At 43.5% G+C, this 7,857-nt stretch overlaps 1 pseudogene; it reads right to left on the bottom strand.

Moving 5' to 3' along the window:
* Positions 1-889: 889 nt before the first annotated feature.
* LOC121835248 lies at positions 890-5,267 on the bottom strand (annotated as a pseudogene).
* Between the last annotated feature and the right edge of the window lie 2,590 nt (positions 5,268-7,857).

Raw genomic sequence — 7,857 nt, 5'->3', positions numbered from 1 at the left:
CCTCCTCCTGAAAATAATGGCAGGAGCCTTTCTTGGCAAATTAGGGACAGAGTCACTTGAGGTTCTCACTAATCGAGCTGCTCACAAGCTATGTTATTGTAAAAATGACCTAGGGGAAGTAGCTGGTTAGAGCTTAGTTTTTGTACCGAGAAACTACAATGTTCTTTTACAATCTGCCAGTACACAATTTAGCTAACTTGAAATAATGCACCCCAAATGCGCAGATTTATCATGGACCTTCTGTTGAGGCCATCATTAAAGCTTCTATCCCTTTGCTGCTGCATTTTCATTATTTGACTATTGCAAATTGAGTTCTAAACCAACCAGCCATCTGCATCGTTTGTAGAGGGAGTGACAGTTTATACCCATTACAGTTCGCACCAGAGCAAGAGAAAAATGCTGGTTATGAGTTGTAGTTTGGCGCTGCTAAATTCATGCCAGCAGCTCTTGATTTATTACTCTATTTTCACATTTCACATAAAAACAGTGCCAACAAGAACAAAAAAAAGACTAAGAAAGTATTAACTTCTAAGAACCTTTAGTACAGCGCCCATGAACATAGAACACATATTGCACTGAAGAGATACACAGCCCTTTACATTATACATCACCTGGAAGAAATTTATGTCAGCACAAAATAACTGCATGTTCGAATATGTCATACATAAGAACATTATTTACAATGATTAAAAAAAAACGAGGATTAAGAATGCTGCACTGCGGAATGCCCAACATAACCAGAAAAGAATCTGACAAACAACCACACACATTCTTTTTTTCTACTTTGACATGCAGCTCTTCAATAGATTGCAGTACTTGGGACACAAACAAAGCTAGCTGGCAATCGACACGCAGCTCAGTGCCCGCAGTGGCGTGGATGGTGTCGAACTTAATTCTTTCCAAACCGTGACTTGTGGACTGCTACGAGGTTTTGTTTGGAGGGCCTCGGTTGCACCCTTGCAATCATGGGTGGAGGTGGTAGGGGGAGTGTTGAGACTTCAGCGTTGGCTTCCCTGAACGATGGCAGACGCTGGAGCCGTTCCAATACTTCGTCGAACAAAGAGTCCACATACTCTGCAAAAGGAGGGAGCACTGTAATATACTATTATATATTACCTCACAAGGTATGTGCTGTAGTCTTGAAGGCAAAAGTAAGTGGAGCACTTTCTCAAAGTGCATTCTTGCAACTATCATAACCATGCAGTAAACTTTACTGCATTCACAAAGCTTACGTACGGTGTGTTATAGCACAAGAAATGCAGGAGAGGCTACACCCATAAGAGCATTTAATGCACCAAGCTTGATCCCTATGCAGCAGTGGGACGTCGTGTTGCTTTTTGGTCTTTTGAATTCCCTTCTTTGTGTACATACCTATATAGAGTCGCAAAGAGTGGACTAAACGTTAAGCCTGTTTGGAGATTTGTGCTCGTGCTGTCCTCCTTGTCCCCACTCTCCAGGGTTCAAATAATGTCTAACACATTGGTGTTTTATGCACCTAAGCACATAAAGTGCCCAACGTGCTGTAGCCCATTAGGCACTGAGTAGAGCTTGCTTCATGTGGGCAGAATAGCTTCTAATGTTGAAGTGAACTACAGATTACTCTAAAAAGAGTTTCTTGAGGCAGCTCACCATATGTTGGCTCCGTTGTGAGGGGGAACGTGATGCCAGGTGATCTTTCCGGGCTTTTGGGGCCTTCACATGTCACCTGTCTTCTCCCTCAGCGGTTTGGGCCTGGAGTCGCTTGCTATTTTCATTGAAGTGCAAAATGGCGAGGTAGGTACTGGGAAAGAAATGTCAAGTGTCAGGCAATGCAAACATATATAAAAAAAATTACACACTGGCTTACCGGGCACGCATTCCCTCATACGAAAAAGCAAGCGACTTCGGTGCAAATTTAATTAAGACACTGTGAAACGACTCTAGTCCAAATGTCTGGCATGATGGTGACACTTTCTTCAGGTCACGCAACAATGTTGGTGCCATCACCACTTTCTGAAATGCTTCATAGGCTGGTGATCCTGAGGAAAAAATGACTGGCATTGTTTTCTGGATGCATTTAAACAACAGAAACGAAAAGCTCACCTTGGCTAAGCCACTCTTTGTTTGTCAGGGGACCATGCAGACACTGAGTGAGGCGACCTTCGTGGCCATCATGAAGATCCACAACATGCCGCTTAATCGTATGCCACAAATCCAATACCGTTGGTTCAACTCCTTTACCAACCGCAGCACACCAGTAGAGATGGTTGCTGGTGGGCTGAACCCAGCTTTTTAGTTTCTTGTTGGAAGGTCGCTAACTGGCTGCTGTGAGCTTCTTCGTGATTCCTGTTAAGTTAGATTACATGATTCTTTCAATAAATGATGCAGCAGCAGTTCATGCTACACGTTTGTCAGTTCCTACAGTTGCACTGTATTTTTGTCGCTTATCGACATACCTTTTGACATGTGCCAACTGTCAAAAAAGCGTGTGATGGTCTGGTGGTTGGTGGCAATTTCCCTTTTAATGGCACTGTGCCGGTCTGTGGTAATGGACATGATGTTTATGCCTTCATCTTGCAGGTAGTCGAGGGCTCGGACAAAGCCCACTTTCTCGATCTGCGAGCTGAATTTCACCTCATCACACTGACAAAGAAGTAGATAAGTCAGCAACCTAGAGCAAATACTAGTACCACTATCTCTTCTACTGTTTCATAGCAGTGCTCACAATGTCATCATTCGTCTGAAAAGAATACTGACTAAACAAAAATAATTTGTCATTGCAAAATGCTAGATTATAGTGTAAGGACACTACCCAAGGTTCTATGTTCCAGAGTCACATGCTTGCATAAAAAAACAAAGTTAAATAAAAACCAGAGAATCAGTTAGGTGCCCTGTGATGTCGGAGGAGTCGTGAAAGTCACTCACTGCGACTATGCACTCAATCTGTCTTTAAATAAGAGTTTGTGGTGATTCCAAAATGCAAGACATTACTCCAGCTTTAGAAATATGTGTGCAGTATTTTGCACACCAAATATTTCGTACATGAAAACTTAAAAGGGAGGGAGACTAGCCTCAAATAACCAAATCTTGACAGGCAGTTTCTAAGCATAAAAGAGACAGATTTCCAGCTGAAACCTTTTCTGTGTGATAGGCGCACATAAATAATGTTTCAAAGAAAATCTTGGCAACCATAAATACCCTGTCACTGTTACTTTATGTAGGGTTCCGTGTTTTGGGTTAGCTACGGAAAATGCAAGAACTGTTTTTCCAAGAAGTAAATTTTTTTATTGCAAATTCAGTTTTTTTTTATAAAACTTTCCTTATTTTAAATTTTCAACTCTATGCGACAGCAGGGCAACTGTCCCAAAGCAGCTCATCAACACTCTTTTTTTACACTCGGTAGGTTCAGGAATGCTCAGTCAGAAAAAAGGTGACGAGAGAATTGTCCGGAACTTTTCACAAGATCAAACATTGCGAAAAAATGGAACCGGGCCGCACGGTGTTTGAACCTTGTTCCCCAGCGTAGTAGCTGTGTGCGTTTCCAAGTTTGCCACGCACACGGCACTATATGCACAAGCAGGCAGCAGGAACAACATTTTTTATAACGAAATGGATGAGGTATATCTTTCAAGAAAAATTTGTTCTGGTGCTCAGCCAAATTAGAGTTTTTCTGATAAAATCATGTTGACAAAAACCAAAACAGCAAGCGTTTTAATATTCTGATCTGATATATGCCCTGGACACAAGTCTGATGCATGACTTTATTCCTTTTAACTACAATCACCTTGTGACCCATTTCTATTAGTTCTCTCACCTTATGTAGGGCATTTTGTGTAACAGCAATGGCTCAAATAAATAAACTTTCTTACCCCACCAACTTCCACTTGCTCCGTGTGTACAATCTTGTGGAGAGAATTGCAGTAGAAGCTGTATGTACAGTATTTTGCGCTGTAGCCCGGCGAATCGCACCGCCCATCACCAGCCAGGTGCACTCATCCTGCGCTCCTCATGCTTTCTAGAAACTTTTCCTGTTCTGTGTTCCATACCTGTGTAAGAGAACTCAATTTGGAATAGCTTTTTTGGATTACCCGTAGACCTCCGATATATTGCCAGATATATCTCAGAGTTAGGAGTGTGTGCAGCTACCATGCAGATACCTAAGGTATCAATGCTGCCACTGGTCAATCAATAGATTGTCATAAATGACAAAGGAGGTAAAGTATCGGGGATGAGATGAGACTGTGGCGTCCCAAGCAGCTAACTTTAGAGCTACATGGATGAGGACAACAAATAACAATGACTCGGTGCTCGACTGACAACCGAACGCTGCTTCAGCGTTCGGCTGGAGTTTGTCCTCTGCTGTCGCCTAAGGGGGAGGAGGGGCTCTTTTGTTACCACTCTGGCCTGCATGAACAATGCAGCATGCACGGTGCGTATGCCCAGCTCAGCACAAACGCCCAAGTGGGTTAAGCTCGCATTCTCTGACGGCTGCTTTTGGGAGAGATCCGACACTAACAATAAACGTCACCTCAATTATCATGAGTATTTTTACGTTCAAACGTGCAGCCCTCTTCCTTTCGCAACTTTTCGTCTGACCCCCTCCTTGTCGGGTTCATGATGCCTCGGCCTGCCGTTGCACGAGGCTGCCGACCCCTGCTACAAACTAGAGTGCTTCTAAATTACACACCAGGAATTGCTAAGGATCCTTCAATAATAAAAGTTTGGCTGTACATAGATGCACAACTTGTTAATATATCAGCAACTTATCTGAAATGCTTTGACCCAGTTCACTCATGTACAGCTGGCACGGAAGGAAATAGTAATAGTGGGCGCATTGCTTTTGCTGGATGTTGTGCCACCCCCGCACTAAATGGAGGCTGCAAGTGTGTGGCTGCTGCTCCAGTGCTTTGGACCCTTGCTCGGTGCATCCCAAAATTTGCTGTTGTCCCCTAGGTGATGCTACATATGTCATCTCGGAAATCGTCAACCCTCTATTTACATTTCACCCCATGCCGACTACTCTACGGTTAAAAGAATGCCGAGTATTCTCTAAACCTTTCATCACATACACCAATCAGATCTATGACTATTTAAAGCGTCTGTTCATTCAAACCCTATCAGAAAAAATTGTATCTGCTGTCTGCATAGTGTTCTTTCAAACTGAACAGAATGAGCTGTAAAACAGTGATTTTAAAACTTACATCAGCTATAGCTGGCAACAGGTACCCCTCCCGGTACCTGTAGAATGTGCGGTCACACATCACTTGGAGGTTTATGAGCCGCAGCATTCTTAACGTGACAGTGGGGTTCGCTCCACTGAAGACAACAGCAGAGGAAAGGACAATATTCCCCGCACTCCTGCCTGCCACCTCCGGTTCACTCGTCCAGTTCCTGATATGCTCACTTGCGCACCCAGTAGTCACCGTTAGTTTAGTGCCATCCGTTCTCATCGATGTTTTGCAAGGGCAGTGGCAAAGGCTGCAGAACTCGAAGAGACGTAGGAGTGATCTCTCGTACACAATGTACTTCCGCTCCTTGTGGGGGTTGGTCTCGTCGGCACTATAAAAAGATTTGGAATCGAAGCTGTAAATGAATTGTATAATATATAAGAGCACACTACAGTGGACTCTTTATAATTCTAACTCGGATAATTCAAACTTCGAATTAATTCAATATATTAAAATTGTAGGTGCCGCGCTATGGTTTTAATGCATCTATAAGCTGCTGAATTCAAGCAGTGTTTTTGCTTAATTTTTACTATTTCTTTGTCGCAGCGGGTTGGCCCCGTTGAGTGCGCATCTCACCGAGCACCCACATACTGCAGTGAGGCAATACCCGCAAAGCTCGCGGGCATTGCTTTTCTACAGTATGCGGGTGCTCGGTGAAAAGCGTGCTCAATGGGGCTAACCCACCTTGATTATGCAAGCAGTATACTGTCCCGACAACCTGCTTTCATTATTTGTGCTTGTTTTTTTCATTTTTCTGATGGCGTTAAATTCGAGATTAAAGAAAGAATGTTTGCATATAGCGAGCACATTTATATATTCCCTCAAATAGAATAGCTGGGAGTCCCTTTAGGTTTAATTTTATGTCAAATCTGTCATTTACCTGCCACCCCAAGTAGGCATTGAACCTTCTGAGGTCACAGTTCATACACATTGCTATATTAAAACTAACAGAGCTTAGCAGTGGACGGTCAGGAACAACCTTCACAAATTCAGCCGAATTTTCGTTTAAGCATGGTACAACGGTAATAAAAGGCTTGGAGAAACTATTCGATAGTCGACTACAAAATATTCTGCCAAAACTACTACTCGTATCGAACTTCGCCAGTGTTGTATGTGTGTATAGCAAATTGTTACATTGCCTCACGTAATTTTTAGATGAATTTTTGATAAATCAAACTAAAGCTTGCAATTTCCTGGAGTTTGAAATAATAAGAGTCGACTGCAGTTAGTTAAAAGGGACACTGGCATCCCAAAAATTAGTTGTTGTTTGCATAAAGAAAAAGCTAGATTACAGTGTGTGAAAGCACTCCTTCATTTCAGGGTCACACATATGCTGGTAAGAAAAAAAAGTCAAAACGAAAAGCATAGAACCAGCGAGGTTCTTCCCAATGTCTCTCTGTACAGGCTGTGAGCATAGGAGGTCACTCTGCATTTAAATACACAATGTTTCTTTAAATCAGAGTTTTTACTGTTTCAGTAACCGTAAAAATAGGAACTTCAGTTATCCTGTTCATCTAAACAAAGAATGTGGCATTCTAGATGTCTTAAAACTTGTAAAAAAATTATTATAAACGTCATACCTGTATGTGACCTCGCTAGTAAGGAGATGACGAGTCAATCTCTACCGACAGTCACCTAAAGAAGCGCAAAAAATGCAAGGGCAAGGAAGTAGACAGACAAGAGCACATTCGCAACTGGTTTTTATTTGTGAAAACAATCATATATATAGCTTCGAACTAACACATACTCTTTTCTAAGATTTGTTTAACCCCCGTAACAAGGAGGAATACTCATTCCTCGATAAGGGAAGGGACGTGTCACTTATGCATTCTTTGCCCTTAGCCTAGGTTTCGAAGGCCTCGCGCAGTTCTCTAGAACCCCGCTCCGGGTATCTAGCCAGAAGCCTGGTGTTGCCAAATGACTGGGCACATGGGCAGCGACTGCAGTGAGTGGCAAGATGTCCCGATGGAGTGGCTTTTGTCGCCGCAGCGTGTCCCCATGTACGATCATTGAAACACCTTCCCGTCTGGCCTATATAAAACGAGCTGCATGACGTTGAAATTTCGTAGACAAGACCCGTAGTACACTCCGCGTATTTTGTGCGGTGCCTGGTATCACAGGGATCTTTCGATACAGTGCGATTGTTGATCCTACGCCACAGCTGCCCCAGCTTGTTGGGTGCAGCGAGCACCACAGGCACACAGTCACGCGTAATCTTAAGAAAGTTGCCTCGCGCTACGATGTGCCTGTGGTGTTCACTGCACCCAATAAGCTGGAGTGGCTGTGCCGTGGGATCAACAATCCCACTATATCGAAAGATCCCTGTGATACTAGGCACAGCACAAAATACATGGAGTGTACTACAGGTCTTGTCTACAAAATTCCAACGTCATACGGCTCGTCTATAAGACCGACACGCGGGCTTGACGTCACGGAGCTGCGGCGGCGCTGCGATCGCGCCGGAGCCGGGGGGTGTGGGCAAAAGCGCGCACGTTTCACATGGGCGTCATAGCATTTCAGCATGCCGCGAAGCTGTGTTGTCGTTAATTGCACCGAAATGTACAAGAAAAGCAGCGGATGAGTTTCCACAAGTTCCCGGCAGACTCTGAAAGGCATAGAAGGTGGATAATATCCGTGGATTGAAAAGAAT

The sequence above is a fragment of the Ixodes scapularis genome, unplaced genomic scaffold (assembly GCF_016920785.2).
Source record: "Ixodes scapularis isolate PalLabHiFi unplaced genomic scaffold, ASM1692078v2 PGA_scaffold12__126_contigs__length_90152505, whole genome shotgun sequence".
Classification (NCBI taxonomy): domain Eukaryota; kingdom Metazoa; phylum Arthropoda; class Arachnida; order Ixodida; family Ixodidae; genus Ixodes; species Ixodes scapularis.
This window is presented reverse-complemented; position numbering and strand designations above follow the sequence as displayed.